We start from the raw sequence: 19,009 nt of genomic DNA, 5'->3' as shown, positions 1-19,009 counted from the left end.
ACTAAACATAATGATGTTTACAGAAAAGTATTGTAACAAGACGATCATGAAGAATTGTAGAAAGCTACGGTGTAATGAATGACAGCTCTCTTCACATACGGGTAAGTGTAAGATAATGCCAGATTACGAATTAGTGCTGACCATTTTGGATACATCACGTCGTGTAAATATTTAGGTCTAATACTAAGCAACGATTTTAGATCAGAGGACCACCTGAAATCAGTGTTCGGTTTGACGAAGGAAGAATTAGATTTGCTGGCATAGCTCTGGGAGAACATGATACATTTGTAAAGAAAATCGCATACATGACGCTACTGCTATCGATTCTAGAGTATTATACGAGTTAACGAAAAATTTAAGTAACGTGCTGCCAGTACCTTAATAGGTCGGAGAGGCCAATACGAAAGTACAACAGAAATTCGTGGTGAATTTCAGTGGGAGTAACCAGAAGAATGAAATTCAGTTCTCACCAAATCTTGTTGGTTAAATTTAGAAAACATGTATTCTAAGAACTTCGTGCAGACAGTCTACTGCTATCATCGTGTATCTGTCGCAGAGGACTTGATAGTAAAATAAGTTAAATTAGGCAATGTGTAGGGGCATACTGACAGTTGTTTCTCCGTCGCTCAGTACGCGAACGGATTAGGAATCAAAATCGTTAATACTGGTACGATATTTCAAGCACCATGTACTGTGCATTGGCGTGCAGACTATGTAGATACAGAATAAAGCTAGGAAGCGGAACGTGCTTGTTCACCCAGCACCATCTGTTTGTTTCACTTCTGCCCAAGTTTTGCTGGTTGTACAGTAGGAACGTTTGTTTTCCTACAGATAGTGACGTAACAAGAGCACAGCGCCGGGCTGTCAGGGCGCTGTCGGCTTGAGCCCGGCGCCATTATTCCTGGGGCGGCGTAAGCTCCGGCCGACCTAACAAGTCCCGCTGCGGCCACGGAGGCCCGCCCGCTAATTACGTGACTGGAGTCCCAAGTCAGCCCATAGACCCCATGATCCACCTGTCACCGCGCACGCGCAGAAACACCGCTCAGGGCCCAGGCGGAGCGTATTTCTTACTTGACAGCTCGCAGTGTTTATTGCACACCATGAAGAGTTATTGCTATTTACGCCGTGAGAATGTCTTATCCCTATGAAAGTTGCTAGCTGTAAAAATTACTGCGCCAGGAAGGGTTGAATCTACACTTGTTGTGTCTATAGAGTACAGTTAGAAAAATACATGTCTACATTTCTTGGAGATTTTCAGGTATACAGTGTGAGTCAGGGTTATGGTACTGCTGATTCTGAACAAAAAACCTTCAAATGAATACATGCCCATTCCTCAGTCGTATCCGAGGTACATTTATCTGAAAATTACGGGTGTCAGTCACTCATGTTTCTTCATCAGCACTCACATAAGAATTCAACCATAGCGACCTTAGGCTACGTTTCATGTGGAGTGGTACTGCTGATGACCAGTTCATCAGCCCAGTGGTTTTATGTATCCTTATAACCGCAGTACGGTATTTTGATGTCATTCAAAATGTTGTACCAGAATACTTGGCAATAGGACGTCTTGTGTACGTTCAGCACGATGAGGCTCCTGCCCGTTCCGAACGGCCATTGGCACTGTACCTCATCGAAACGCTTGCTGGGCGATGGGTCGGTGGCGTTGGAGTAATGTCTTGGCCACAGAGCTCACCAGTTCTTACCCCATTAGACTACCATTTTTGGATTAGGGGTGCAGTCTACAAGCGCAGAATGGACCCAAGGAGGATCTTCTCACTCGTATTTTACATCCATGGGCTCAAGTAAATGACATGAGAATGACCTGAGATCAGCCACACAGCATCTGTCTACAAGAGCTACAATGTGGACTAGAGTTGTCAGTGGACTTCTGAATAACTTTAGTAAGGAAATGTTCACAATGGTTACAATGTTTCAGCTACTGTCACATTTGCCCTGTTCTCCATTGTTTTCATCTGTTTCCTCGGAAACTATTAAGAAGAGGAAATATATCCATATGATGGTTTTGTTCAGAATCACTACTAATAACACCGCTCAATAAAGGTACCCTTTCTAGCGACTCACCATGTATACACCAAAATCACCTTCAAATTTAAACACGTACTCTTCCTTTTATACTCTGTCGGCTCAAAAGTTTATTTGTCATTTGTCATGGCCAAATCAAAGGTCGAAGATCATCTGTGTCGAGGTAAGTCAGGACATCACAGCCAATATGCTGTCCTGCATTATCTAGTTGAAAGATAACGTCACCGATGCTTTGAAAACTAGGGATAGCGATCAGCCTTAGCATCTCGAAAACCCGAAGGTTACTGTTAAAATTACCAGCTATGTAAATCGGAGATGACCATGGCATACACACAATGGCACCCCTACCATCACACCATGTGTTGAGCGCGTAGCACTACGACGAAATCAATTCGGCTACGTTGATCCATTACAGAGTGTTCTGACAGGGGTATGTCCACTGTGACGCTTAAACAAAACCGAGACATGTCTCTGTCCATTGAAGTCGGGTCCCTGGCCCTCCACTACTGCAAAATGGAAGTGGCAACGGCGTAGCCTAGTGGTACTGCACACGTTCTCGCATTCCTCTCGTCGATACTCGTCTTGTTGCATCCTGACCCAATATATGTGAGACGGCTGTCTGGTCCTTCACAAACGTGTCAACAACATGTATGTCCATTGGTGAGCTAGTCAATTGAGGTCGTCGCGATTTTGCGTGTGTTTCTGGTGCGATCAATTCTATCTACCTCTGCATCTAAGTGATTATTCTACAATTCCAAATATAGTTCCTGTCAGAGGGTTCATCGGACTACTTCAAGATATTTATCTAATGTTATTAGTAAGTGGGTATGTTGAGAGCACTTGGCATGTTTTTTACTGCACTATCTTTTTTCATGAATGAATGAAGTTAATTATATCATATAAATGTATTATGATATAATTAATATAATTAATGTAATTAATTCGTAAAAAAGGTAGTGCATTAATGACATGCCAGGTGCCTTCAACATACTTCCTTACTGCTATATATAAAAATCAAACCCATTGTTAGAACACGAAAAAATGTGTTATTCCTAATACTGTCTAATTAAAATCCTTATGGAATGAAATAAAGCTTGATAGAAAATAATGGGCACTTCGACCTCACTAGAACAATTTTTTTAAAAAAAATTACAGTCATGAAGTTCAATATCATTGTTTTTATAATTTTTCTCATTCCTAATTTTATTATCTTCATAATAATTAAAATCTTTTGAAAGAATATTAACACAATGAATAAGAGATTCTAGTAGGAAATCTACTATTCAAAACATAGTTTTTTCAGCAAAACTATCTGTCTGATGCAGAAATCCTGTGCAGCACTACCCAGAATGTTTTTTAAAAATTCCCAGTATTTGAACTATAAATTTGCCCCAGGTAATATTTCACAATTTGAATCCTCTCATCATGGTGCTGAGCTATCTGAACAGGGCAAAAATGTTACTTTAATTTCACCCATATCTAAAGCAGCATACACTGTGAAAGATATTAACTAACCTAAATAGCATCAGTTCAAAGATTAAAGTGTGTAACTCCATTTCAAGATAAGTGCAAAAATTGCTCACAAACGCTGTGTCTCTCGAAATATGCGATATGTGTGAACATTTTAAAATAAATTTTATCACTTAAGACAACGATAGTGAACCACCTAACTAGTAATATCTGAAAGCTTAAAGCATTAAATAACCTAAGATATAGCAAAATAAGCTTAAAAACCTTGTATTAATCTTCACTACACTGGCGACATCTAGTAATCAGAATCCAATACAGTTCCTTAAGTGCCAACACAGTGAACATAACTGTGTGACAAGCAAGAGCTATAGAACAAGCGAGATGGTGATGAGGTGGTTATCAACTGCGTCCAGATTATGCAGCTGGGAGTTTAGACATACAAGCTGCAGCTTGCGTCTAGATAGTTAAATAGATCGTTTTCTGTCTATTTCTTAGCTAATTTTTAACTGATAAATTCAAACTGGTAACATAATCTTTACGAAAAGTACCGTATCAAAATTTTCTTACTGTACATGGCTACATGAAAAAATGTGCCTTTTCGTACCTTATCTTTGTATGTACCCACCAATTACATCATTGTCTTCTGACATGTAATAATATTTGTTGTCTGCGTCATGTTAATTATATATATATATATATATATATATATATATATATATATATATATATAGGATAATTTGTTATGAAATAATAAGGATTTACATCAACATCTCATTTCAGTTAAGTAACTTACTTAAAATCTTCAAAAGAATCATAATATTTCAAATAATTATATGTTGGTTCTAAATTTCATGGTCCTCAACGAAATATTCTGTTTTTCCCAGTTTTGAAATATAGAGCACTTAACTTTACATGATGAATCAGCAAACTGGTTATATTTCGATTAACTTGAAGTACAACAAAAATAAAATAAGCCATATCTAATTTTATGAGCATGTACCAATTTCTGAGATGCAGCTTGAAATTGTTACCTAAACCGGCAACTTCTACAATTTTCAGTTCACAGAAAGATTTTGGAATTTTAGGGTTTTTCAGTATATTTTCACATTATCAGGCTAATAATTCTGTTAATATTTAACAATAGGTACTAGAATTTTTGTACATTGTACTAAAGTTTTACCTTGCTTTGGAAGTGTATCTTATATTTCAACTGCAACATTATTGTATCCACACAATCTAAGAAGAGCACCTCCAGCATTGAAACTCCAGGAACAATTAGAGTAAAATCCTCCCCCCATACAATTTCTTTGAAGACCCTAAAAAACAAAGATAAAAGTAATTGGGGGATGACTTGAGTTATAGAAAACAATGGTGATATTGTACTACTGGATCAATGCCAAGAAAATTCACTTGTAGTATCCTATAATTTAATTCTTAAAAGTCAAGTTCTACTTAAAGAATTTTTCACTAGTGAAACACATTAATGGCTAGATTGATTTATTCAGCTCAGACACATACAAAACACCACAATAATAATATGGGCTAATCCACCTTTTTTTAAATACTTCTAGACAAATGAGACAAATTTAAATCACATTTATCACTGGTTCATTTGCGGTGATTTAAAATTTAATGATTGTAGTGAAAAGAGTTGTAAATGTTCGAATCATCAGTTTGAGTAGTTGCCTAGGAAAGGAATGTAGGGTATTAAAAATATCATATAAAAGATCTCCTGATGTAATGTTTTTTATTCTTATTAAATGAGTGCCTGATTTCCTAATGTAATGTTTCTTATTCTTATTAAATGAGTGTGTCAAAAGACAACATTGCATGTCCATTAGATCATGTAGATGGTATTCTGCTTGAAAAGATACCAAGTTAAAGAAGCTTTTGACTACATAAGAATATGAAAAATTCGAAAAATCAGTCAGCATTATACTAATTGTTCATGGGCCAGTAAAGAAGTTAATTGTGGGTCAGATACACCTGGTCGGTAATTTTTGTACAGGTAAAAGCTGAACGCATTGTCCCATTAATCTTTATAAATCTGTACACAAATATACATTACAATAATGTTTTTATCATTAGCAAATGTTTTCGAAATACAACCCAGATATTGTGGAGAAAGCTAAATTAAATAGAAAAAATGAATAATAGGAAGAGAGAATCGTATGTTTCTGTGACAATGTAAGGAAAGATACTGAAGAAAATAGCGAGCTTGAAAGACAAATAGTTGCATATCATCATTGACATTTAGATGAATTGGATTATCTACCAGTATACATAAGTCAAAACAATCAATGTTCTGATGATCATCCTATAAAGCACAACTGTACATTGAGTGAATCAGAAATACAGGATGGAAAGGAATATGAAGAAAATATTAAAGATAGAAAAAATGTAGGTCTAGCTTAATATGAAAGTAGAAAACCGGACAACAATGAAAGAATGTTAAAAGCGTAATAATGGTAGTGAAGAAAAAGTTTTTGCATTGAAACCTGTTGGTTAGATTAAATATGACTGTAATATATCAGTAAAATTGACAAAGATACATTAACTAATTGTGAAAATAATATGAAGGTGCAGATGGATTATTGAATCTGAGTTACTAAAAAATTAATTAATATGGATGATGGAGATGAAAATTTTATTGCTGCTGATAGTATCAAATTATACAGATATATTATTCAATTCAAGAGGATAAAAATCTGATAATAATACAATTAAGGTAAGGTGAAGTAAACATAAATATAAAAATGATTGAGGAAAGAAATTGCCAATGATTATTTTCCAAAACAAAGACAAGTACTTTTAAGTTCATATTTTTTGAGATGCAAGAAATGAGAAGGCTTCATAAAAAGAATTCAGAAAAAACAATTTAATATATTTGGAAGGAGGATGTTAGACATTTAGTCAATAGATAATTCATGGAGAACAATAAGTTGGAAATAAAAATTATCACAATGGAAATGTGGGACTAACACTAACGTCAAAATCTAAATATAGTGATTTTATAATCATAATGCAAAAAGAATTCTACATTTGAATAGATTTTGGAATAACTTACCACACACATTCTGTCAAAGTGAAAATTATGGATAAAGAATCGGATTACATATTAAATAATATATTATCTTTTAAAGTGCATCTACCTGGCTATACATTTTGTGGTCCAGGGAATAAACTAGATGAAATATTAGGTAAAGGAGATCAAGGAATAAATTCATTAGATGAACTTTGCAAAAAACATGGTGTAATATAGAGAGATAGTAAAGATTTAGGGAAAGGACATGAAACAGTTACAAAACTTCAGTTATCTGATAAAAAGGGAATGCATGCTTCTGATACATCACTTGGAGAATAATTAGCTACTAAGCATTTAGAGGAGTAATTTGTCAAAGGAGAAAATTATGAATGGAAATGGAACTTGAGGACTGTAAAAATATTGGTCCTTATAGTTTTTTGTGTATATAAATGAAGAACTTCAGCATTGGTGATAATTTTCTGTCTAATAGCAAAACTAACCCTAATAAACAGTTAAATAATATTGGTAATACTTTAACTCATGCACAAAAAGAAAAAGAGGTAAGGAAGCAGATGATAATTTATTCATAACATTAGGTACACCTATCCTTTAAAGAGTTATTAAATAACTAGCAATAAAGATATGAGATCCAAGAATAATAAAATACAATAGAGCATGTCTTCCTTTATTAGAGCTGGCATTCCCACACAAGACACTGTTGATTTACTATCTGGTCAAGCAGCTTGTAAGGCAAATTCAGTAATGGACAAGAAAAAAGAACAAAAGATGTAGAAGAACAGGGAACACATACTTTAGCAATGGTGAAGAAAGATGGCGCTGGAATTAAAAGAACTTGAAGAAACAAGTCCATATGTATCTCAATGCACTAACAAATTTTGATATAGAAAACTCCTAAACAATTAAAAATAAAATAATTTAATGTTGCTTTTATGACTGAGGAATTAGCTTACAATCTTAGAGAGTATGGGTTTGAATACTTAATTTAGATACTTCTTATCATGCTATTTCACAGTGGGTCTGTTATTATAGGACTAAAGTTAAAAAATTTGTGTTTGATTTATTTCAAGAATATATTGCTAAGGCATTAACTATTGTGGCCCAAGTGACTTTAACCATAATAGCCAACATAAATAAAATGACGTAATCTGTGGCCATTTGTGCATACTGGCCTTGAAACTGAAATAAGATAATTATAATCTTAATGATATTTTGAATGTAGTAAATAGACATTTTTGCAAAGAAGCTGCAGCATAAAGGTAGAAAAAATAAACTGAAACCTAAAATATCCTGAAATAGAAAATTTAATCAATCTCACAAAGAATTACATACTAGTTAAGAGTAACTAAAGATATACTAATTATAAAGGTAGGCAATTAGTAGATTTAAAAGATCCAATTAGCTCTTATGCTGCAGCTAACAAACCATAGTTAGAAAATTATACATTACAAAACCTGAATATGTAAGTGCTCTAATACCACTTGGTAGCTATGTCACTACAACGAATCTTAAACAAACAATTAATCAACTTCATAGTGATAACTATATCAGTATAACAAATTCACTTTACAATGAAAGAAAAAGGTTTTTACAGATAATTTGTCAAAGCTGGATTTAACATCATACTTAAACCTGTTAAGAAATTTTAAAGCAAGAATATGTGATGAACCCCCCTCCCCCCCTCCCCATGAACCATGGACCTTGCTGTTAGTGGGGAGGCTTGCATGCCTCAGCGATACAGATAGCCGTACCGTAGGTGCAACCACAACGGAGGGGTATCTGTTGAGAGGAAAGACAAACGTGTGGTTCCTGAAGAGGGGCAGCAGCCTTTTCAGTAGTTGCAGGTGCAACAGTCTGGATTATTGACTCATCTGGCCTTGTAACAAAACAGTCTGGCTGTGCTGGTACTGCGAACGGCTGAAAGCAAGAGGAAACTACAGCCGTAATTTTTCCTGAGTGCATGCAGCTTTACTGTAGGATTAAATGATGATGGCGTCCTCTTGGGTAAAATATTCCAGAGGTAAAATAGTCCCCTATTCAGATCTCCGGGCGGGGACTACTCAAGAGGATGTTGTTATAACGAGAAAGAAAACTGGCATTCTACGGATCGGTGCATGGAATGTCAGATCCCATAATCGGGTAGGTAGGTTAGAAAATTTAAAAAGGGAAATGGATAGGTTAAAGTTAGATATAGTGGGAATTAGTGAAGTTCGGTGGAAGGAGGATCAAGACTTCTGGTCAGGTGACTACAGGGTTATAAACACAAAATCAAATAGGAGTCATGAAGGAGTAGGTTTAATAATGAATAGGAAAACAGGAATGCGGGTAAGCTACTACAAACAACATACTGAACGCATTATTGTGGCCAAGATAGATATGAAGCCCACACCTACTACAGTAGTACAAATTTATATGCCAACTAGCTCTGCAGATGACGAAGAAATTGAGGAAATGTATGATCAAATAAAAGAAATTATTCAGATAATGAAGGGTGACAAAAATTTAATAGTCATGGTTGACTGGAATTCAGTTGTAGGAAAAGGGAGAGAAGGAAACATTTTAGGTGAATATGGACTGGGGGCAAAGAAATGAAATAGGAAGCCGCCTGGTAGAATTTTGCACAGAGCACAACTTAATCACAGCTAACACTTGGTTCAAGATTCATAAAAGAAGGCTGTATACATGGAAATAGCCTGGAGATACTGACAGGTTTCAGATAGATTTTATAATCGTACGACAGCGATTTAGAAACCAGGTTTTAAATTGTAAGACATTTCCAGATGCAGATGTGGACTCTGACTACAGTCTATAGATTATGACCTGTAGATTAAAACTGAAGAAACTGCAAAAAAGGTGGGAATTTAAGGAGATGGGACCTGGATAAACTAAAAGAACCAGAGGTTGTACAGAGTTTCAAGGAGAGCATAAAGGAGCAATTGACAGGAATGGGGGAAAGAAATGCAATAGAAGAAGAATGGGTAGCTTTGAGGGATGAAGTAGTGAAGGCAGCAGAGAATAAAGTAGGTAAAAAGACGAGGTCTAGTAGAAATCCTTGGGTAACAGAAGAAATATTGAATTTAATTGATGAAAGGAGAAAATATAAAAATGCAGTAAATGAAGCAGGCAAAAAGGAATACAAACGGCTCAAAAATGAGATCGACAGGAAGTGCAAAATGGCTAAGCAGGGATGGCTAGAGGACAAATGTAAGGATGTAGAGGTTTATCTCACTAGGGGTAAGGTAGATACTGCCTACGGGAAAATTAAGGAGACCTCTGGAAAGAGGACCACTTGTATGAATATTAAGAGCGCTCAGATGGAAACCCAGTTCTAAGCAAAGAAGGGAAAGCAGAAAAGTGGAAGGGGTATATAGAGGGTCTATACAAGGGCGATGTACTTGAGGACAATATTATGGAAATGGAAGAGGATGTAGATGAAGATGAAATGGGAGATACGGTACTGCGTGAAGAGTTTGACAGAGCACTGAAAGACCTGAGTCGAAAGAAGGCCCCCCGGAGCAGACAACATTCCATTGGAACTACTGACGGCCTTGGGAGGGTCAGTCCTGACAAAACTCTACCATCTAGTGAACAGGATGTATGAGACAGGTGTAATACCCTCAGACTTCAAGAGGAATATAATAATTGCAATCTCAAAGAAAGCAGGTGTTGACAGATGTGAAAATTATCAAACTATCTGTTTAATAAGTCACAGCTGCAAAATACTAACATGAATTCCTTACATATGATTGGAAAAACTGATAGAAGCCGACCTCGGGGAAGATCAGTTGGGATTCCGTAGACATTTTGGAACACGTGAGGCAATACTGACCCTACGACTTATCTTAGAAGCTAGATTAAGAAAGGGCGAACTTACGTTTCTAGCACTTGTAGACTTAGAGAAAGCTTTTGACAATTTTGACTGGAATACCCTCTTTCAAACTCTGAAGGGATCAGGGGTAAAATACAGGGAGCGAAAGGCTATTTACTGTTTGTACAGAAAGCAGATGGCAGTTATAAGGGTCGAGGGACATGAAAGAGAAGCAGTGGTTCGGAAGGGAGTGGGACAGGTCTGTAGTCTCTACCCGATGTTATTCAATCTGTATATTGAGCAAGCAGTGAAGGAAACAAAAAAAATTAGGAGTAGATATTAAAATCCATGGTGAAAAAATAGAAACTTTGAGATTCGCCGATGACATCGTAATTCTGTCAGAGACAGCAAAGGACTTTGAAGAGCAGTTGACTGAAATGGATAGTGTCTTGAAAGGAGGATATACGATGATCATCAACAAAAGCAAAACGAGGATAATGGAATGTAGTCGAATTATGTCGGTTGATGCTGAGAAAATGTGATTAGGAAGTGAGACACTTAAAATAGTAAAGGAGTTTTGCTATTTGGGGAGCAAAATAACTGATGATGGTCGAAGTAGAGAGGATATAAAATGTAGACTGGCAATGGCAAGGGAAGCGTTTCTGAAGAAGAGAAATTTGTTAACATTTAGTATAGATTTAAGTCATTTCCGAAAGTGTTTGTATGGGGTGTAGCCATGTATGGAAGTGAATCATGGATGATAAATAGTTTGGCTAAAAAGAGAATAGAAGCTTTTGGAATGTGGTGCTACAGAAGAATATTGAAGGTTAGATGGGTAGATCACATAACTAATGAGGAAGTATTGAATCAGAAGGAGAAGAGAAGTATGTGGCACAACTTGACCACAAGTAGGGATCGGTTGGTAGGACATGTTCTGAGGCATCAAAGTATCACCATTTTCGTATTGGAGGGCAGTGTGGAGGGTAATAATCGTAGAGAGAGACCAAGATATGACTACACTAAGCAGATTCTCAAAGACGTAGGTTGCAGTAGGTACTGGGAGATGAAGAATCTTGCACAGGATAGAGTAGCATGGAGACATGCATCAAACCAGTCTCAGGACTGAAGACCACCACAACAAAAACAGCAACAACGTGATGAACATGAACTGTAAATTAATTTTGTTACTGCTGATGAATTATGAAAATAGCCATTTAGGTTTAATGTGAAAATCAACAGAATTGCTTAATTTGGAGCACACATAAGTGGTGACCTGGCACCTAATGATTTCAAAATAGAGACAGTAATATACAATGCCGATGAACTGCAAATTTTGTACCTAACACAAATCAGTTGTATTTCACATGAACTATGTTTTCTAAACCCATGTTGACTGTCCATCAATAGACTGTTATCTGCTAGGTAATTCATAACATTCAGACACACTATATCTTTTAAAATAATGCTGCATATCGATTTTAATGATATGGGCCTGTAATTTATTGGATTAAATTCAGCTGATGGTAGCTTTTGTGAATAAATTCAAATATGCTCATCATAGATGCTTTGCAATAAGGAGCTAAATATTTATCACCTTGGGAATCTCCATTTATTCGTTTAGTATTTTCAGTGATAATGCTTGGTTAGTCTGCAATACCTTAACAAATATCTTACATGATATTTAAAATTTTTGATTATGTAATGTAACATAATCCTTTTTCATTTGTTTCAAATATGCTGGGGGAAATTGTTTTGATCTGAAATTCCATACAGAAAACCTATAATATTGTTAGTAATTAACACATTTTTTTCTTCAAATATCTCTTTTCTGGAAAGACACTGTTAAATACTTTTCTTATAGAAATAAATCTTATAAATGGAGAGCCAAAAAGTAAGTGCATTAAAAGTTAGAGTGAAAGAATGAGGAATGTGAGTTTCTTCTAGACTTATTGATCTTATTAGTAACACCAATAATATTAATGATATAACAATAGCAACAACAACTATAATAATAACAATAATAATATTAATGAGGTTAATGAACTGAAAGCTAAAGAACAACAAATTATTTAAACTGGAAACTTAGTCAAATGATTCATCTAATGTCTAAGAACTAAAATTTATAGCTGTTATATGAACTATATGTAGACATAGTTGTTGATCAGATTAGAAAAGGCAAATCGATTTACTGAATTTCGTTTTCCATGTATATCAAAGGAATAAAAATCATCTGAAGATTTTGTAAGGAACTCCAAGATATATTAGACTGGAATAATATATAAAAGTACCAAAAATTATATAATGATTTTGTGAGAAATTTCAGGATAAAGTAACTGGTTATGCGTATAGTGTGTCAAAGATTATCTCAAGAGTTTATAACAGAATTTCAGAATAAAAAAAATAATGACAGTAAATCATATCAACAACGAATATCTGAACAGTTCATATGAGAATTTCACGAAATATTAAATTCGTCATTAAAAATTATCTGAATATTTTATCAGAGATTTTTATGACGAAACAGACTGGAGTCAGTTATCAGGTGGACAAATACTGTCCTACAATTTTATGAAAGAAGTTCTAAATAGAACAAATTGGGAGTGTATATCGCTGTTTCGGATCTTATCTGATGATTTTATGAGAGTCTGGCAAGAAAGAACATCTTGTGTTAGTTTATGAAGTGGTAAAGTATTGTCTGGAGACTTCATAATTGAATTTAAAGAGAAAGTTATCAAAATGTATCTAATTGATTCATAAAACAAACGTTATTTAATAATGGCTCAGTCTGGTGGTAAGGATTGTCCTAACCATTTAACTGATGAAAATTATCGATTTGAGAAATGAACATATAATAACATATTTCTAAATAAGTGTCTTCAAAGGAGAAGTATCTGTGGGTGAGGATATAGCTGTTCATAACGACAAAGTAGGACGCTGCACGTCTGGAATTTGTCAGGCATTGGGACAGGTAGTGTTGAATACTGGTGAGGCCGAGAGCATTAGGGTTGTTAGTGTAGAGAGAGGTGGCATCAGAGCAGGGCACCATGCAGTAGAGGACCAGGAGCTGTGGAGGGTCAGTGGAGGAAATCGTTGGTATCTTTTATATAGGATGGTAGAGGGGTTGGTGTATGAGATCAGAGATTGTCTCCGTGGGAGCACAGTAACCAGACAAAATGAGGTTTCATGGGTGGTTGGGAAGTATGTAAAAGGTGTGGGTGCAGGGAGTAGTAGGGGTGAGGAGAGAGACGGACTCCAGGGAGAGGTCCAGGGATGAGCCTAACGATGTGATGAGAGACTAGAGACGCGATTTGCTTCTGTCTCAGGTTCTTCGGGTGACGTTCGTATGATGGGTTGACTGACGTTTCGCCAGCACGAGTTGCTGGCATTGTCAAAGATTCACCTGCCATTACCACCTGGGGCGCCTCTCTGCAGTCATTTCTGGTGTGGTTCTCCTCTCAGTACCTGCGACGGCTGTTCGCTGCAGTACAAGAAGCCAGGTTCTGTTCGCCTTAAGACTTTAGTTTTTTTTTGTTAAAACTATTTCCGTCAACGTTCTGGAACGTTGTCTCTGTGATGGGGTTTGTAGGTATATGAATCTGACAACTGGCGGGGTCCTGCTGCCAGGTTCAAAGCAACGGAATTGGAGTCTTTGTCAGAAGGTAGAATTATAAAGTCTACGTTATTTCTACATAAATTACGTATTTCGAACCTTTTTTATCCACCACCATAGATCCTTGCACCTTCCATCTGCATCAGTACAAAAACGTTTTCTCATCCTCGCCAGAGCCCAGTCCAACATACTGTTCCTGCATTGTTGCCTGAAGAATGGAATTTCCCCAAATGGCCTTACCATAAAATTATTCACAACGGTTGCCACACTTCCTTCCACAATGATCTCCATGTGTGTGGATTCCACCAATGCTTAAGCCACACCAATAGAATTTTGCGAAACCATGTCAGTCAGACCCATATGTCTTTACAAAACTGTTCTCCATAAAGAAAATTCTGCTGCTATTCAATTCCAATTTCCTGGAGCCACATCGCACATTGAAACTCCTGCTTCCACCGAGGAACTCTAGCAATGTGCACAATACTACCTCAGAAAACTATCCACATCTTTCACTTCCTACTCCCTCCTTTGACTACCACTATCCACAACCTCAACAACAATCTCCAAACCTCCCCCACATCCCCTCACAGCCAACAAACCCAGTCTGGCATATCTACAAAATTTATGCACTACCAAGAACTACCTCGCACTACCATACAAAATCTAGAACCTAAACAGATCCAAAACACTGTCATGAACCTTTTGTCGATAAGCCTTAGTACCACACAAGTAATAGTCCTTTCCTATAGATCCACATTTTCGGACATTCCCAAGTTCAGTCATGTAGGACTTGTTAAGGAGATACCCTCGCTCTTCTGATCCAACAGTAGAAACACTTTATCGCCAACAATGCTACCAATCAGACTCAATCAAAGATCAATATTGTAACCTTCCTCAGTTAGTTCACTCTTCCATACCACTGTAAACCAACCCACTTCCCCAAATCAAACATTTTAAACTTTCCTGAATTTCTTAAACTAGGATCTTGCCTCACCATCTTATTCCAAAATCCCTCAACAGGCGAACTAACATTACATTCGCAGGAAGAACCATATTCTACCATCTGAAAACTTATCTCAACCTTATAATCCTATCTGCTAAAGAAAGCATACCACCGTTGTTTTTGAACTGCAAGGATTACCTGGTAGCAGGAATCTGCCAGCTGTCAAATTCATGCACCTTAAATCCTGCCACAGTGATACCATTCCAGAAATCAAACCTCTCCTCAAATCCTTAAACCCATATCAGATTTTCTCCCTGGACTTATCTCTGTCCTCACTCCTACCACTCCATCACACTACATTCTGCAAGCTTTCTAAGGTCCATAAATACAATCATCCAGGAAGCCTCATTATGGCCAATTACTGTGCCTCCATTGAGAGACTATCTGCTCTTGTAGACCAACACCTTCAGCATATTGCTTGTACCTACCTTCCTATATAAAAGATACCAGTAATTCTTCCACTAACTCTCCACAGTTCCGGTTCCTTTACCATATGGTGCCTTGCTTGTCGCTACTGATGCTATCTCCCTTCACACCGATATCCCTAGTGCACCTGGCCTTACTGCTAGTGAACACTATCTTTCCCAACACCAACCGATTTCCTCTAGTTCAGTATCCCTGTAATAGATGCAGCTTCTGTAAAATACATCTTCCGACAATCCCCTCTTCCAGTCCAGTCAAAAGCGTCACTTATCCCATTAAAAGCTGGGCTACTGTAAAACCAGTCACTTGATCTACAAAGGTAAGATGTAGCCACTGTGTTGTATTCTACGTGAATATGACAACACCAACCTGCCAGCAGTAATGGCCACGACAAACTGTCGCCAAGAAACACCTGGCCTACCCCATCGCTGAGTACACTGCCCAACATGATGTCCTTCATTTTAGTGACAGCTTCATAGCCAGTGGCATCTGAACTCTGCCTACCCTTCTGAACTATGCACTTGGGAACTCTCCCTACTATATATCCTATGTTCTCACAACCGTCCTGGGTTCATCCTTCATTAGTGATTGTACATATCCACCTAGCCTCTTCCCTGTTCCCATTCCAGTACTACACAGCCCTCTATTCCGCAGATGCACCCATAGACTTGTTACTTCTCTCGTGCCATCTGTCAAACCTCTCGACTCAACCTAGCTGCCCTCCTAATCTTCCAACTGCACCTAGTTGTACTACCCTCTCTCCAACTTTCCCTGTACAATCCTACAGCAGTACTTTTACTGCCCCCACCCCAACACTTCTATCCCTCTCCTTCCCCACCTCAGCCTCTTTACTCCCACCACCAGCTTGCCTCTCTGATAATGCACTGCTGCTTGCAGTCTGGCCTCATGAGGCAGAGACTGTGGTCATACGTGTTGAGTTGTACTTGTGTGTAACTGTTTTGTCTGTTTCTGATGAAGGACTTGTGGGCTGAGAGCTCATTTTCTGACAGTCTTTTTGTTATGCCTCTCTGTGACACAATCCTTTTAATAATATTGCTGCATTTCATTCTGGATTTTCCATTGATTTATGTAGCATTTCAGATACGTGCAAAATGTTGCATTTTATAAATAAAAGCAACATGCTGTTTGAAAAGTATGTGGAAGACTGAATGAAAATAAAATTATAAATCAGCCTTCTTGAGTTTGAAACAGAAAGGTGTAGAGAAAGTATGTTAAACGAAATTAGGTATTGACTTAGATCTTAATAAGATAAAAAAATCTATGAAAACGAGCTGTTGCTAAGGTATGTTTAAATTCATTATGGGAAAAATTTCGACAGTGACAAAATAGGGATAAAGCTGAGTATGTGACTGATTTCCAACAGTTTTAGGAGTTACTATTGTATTCTCTTTTAAATAATCTAGATAGAAAATTTATTCATGTAAATAATATTCAGATGAAATACAGTTTCAAGGATTATCATGTGGAAAATAACACAGCTATAATTTTTTTTGTAGTGACATTCACTATATCAAATGCAAGATTCAATTTATCTGACGTATTAGCTAAGCAAGGAAAAGCTATTATTTGTATTTATATATTGATAGTAATGAAAATACTGTGGAAACTGCTTATATGCTAGGCGAGTGGAGTGATGAGTTAAAGAAATTACTTTATTACTGGCTGGGCTTAAACAGGACCTAAAAGTTATAATTTTGAGGAAAATTAATAGACTATAGAGATGAAAATAAATGGTTGCACTTTAAAGCAAAAGAATATTCTAAAGCTAAATGATGAGTCTATGATAATATTGAGGATGAATTGAAGGAAAAGGTACAATTAAAGTACAACGAAATAACTAGAGATGTAAATACTAAAAAATTAATCAACAAGCAATTCCAGAAAGAATTCTCATTTCAGTATGTTAAAAGAATGGTTTCAGAAATAAATGATACAGATTTTAAATTTTATTAATACATTTCTATTTTGTATGATGGAAACCTTACTATACCAGTTTAATAAAAAATATTAGAGAGTTATAAACAGATTTTTCGTCTAACATTACTGGTTGCGAATATTTGACTACTAAACTTGGAGATAAAATATGTTTGGAACCGAATAATGAATTTAAAATAATTTTTGTAGTTAGACAATGGAAATTAATTAGTGGCTGGAATTTCCAGTATTTTGTTGGAGAGAATATTAAACAGAGTTCTAAAGGAATGAAGAAACTTAAAACTACTGATAATGAATTTCATAATCAGAATTTTTACTTTAAATACTCTGATTTTTTTCTTGGTAATCTCGTGGGAGATGGCCATCTCGCACGATAATTTAGTGTTACATGACCATCTAACACCGACTTTCATACACCTAAAAAAAATTTTAAAAAATTAATTCTAGTGCACTAAAATGGCCCTCATTTTCTACACATAGTATTCTAAAAGGATTTTAAGTAGGTAGTATTATGGATAACTTTTCATTTTTTAGTGTTCACAAAACTTTTTAGGATTTTATGTATAGTAGCAAGTGGGTGCAACGTACCCACTTTCCACTAACGTTTCACTCTCGCAATGCGCTAGAAAAAAAGGAACACTTAAATCTTTCCATGTTAGCACTGATTTTGCTGCTGTTCATACATCCACTCCTCATCCTTTGTTTCCTTTCAGTTAGTGAAAGCACGGCTTTCGTCAGTTTGAACACGAATTTAAGATCGAGCTGCGATTACTCTGATTAGAGTCTCTCTCTTCTCTTGACTTCCCTGCGACAGTGCTTCTGTTCATTTCAGAATACTGAGCTGCTGTTACCTTTACATAATCATGTCCGAATACTGTAGAAACCACTTTGATACCCACCCCTGTAGCCGAGGGTGCCACCACGTACCTTGTGGTTGTTCTTGTCTCGTAGATATCCGCTTCTAATACTGCTGATACAAGAAATTATCAACGCAAGTATTTGACATGCAGAGGGTAATGTGGTAGTGTAATGTTTCTCACTAGCCTACCAGAATCTTCACTAATCTTCTGGATTCAATTACAAGCCGCTCCACAGTATGCCATGAAGTGTGCCATGTGACATGGATAATGGTGTATGATCCATCGGATATGGACGTTATTCCTGTTGGCCCACCTTTGTGCTGCATGAGATCGGTGGGTTTTATAACAGCACCAGGTTTACCTTTCTTCCTGGTCTCATTATCAAACAACAGAAACACGAGACGACACACGTGTCTTACAGTCACCTGGGTATATCATTTTTACTCGTAATGCAACTCCCATACACGGCAAGGAATGGGGCTGGATGTAACATCACTCCGATTAGCTGGCTGATCTTAGCCCCCGGAGACTCGCTGCTAACGACGCCATACGTTTCTTTTTCTTCATCACCACTTTGAATATTCAGCTTTTTCGAGTACGTGGTAACATCCATTAGTTCTGTAAAGCTTGCCCCAAACCACAGCTGGTGATCCTCGTTCTACTGACATTTACGATATGTAATTGTGACTTTTTTGTCAGCCTCAGCTTCAGCAAGTGAGCTCTACTACTGTCAGATAAACTAATGAAAAACAGTGGCTGAAACTTTATCTCTGGAAGTAATACGTGAACTGTT

This window comes from Schistocerca gregaria, chromosome 4 (genome assembly GCF_023897955.1).
Source record: "Schistocerca gregaria isolate iqSchGreg1 chromosome 4, iqSchGreg1.2, whole genome shotgun sequence".
Lineage (NCBI taxonomy): Eukaryota > Metazoa > Arthropoda > Insecta > Orthoptera > Acrididae > Schistocerca > Schistocerca gregaria.
This window is presented reverse-complemented; position numbering follows the sequence as displayed.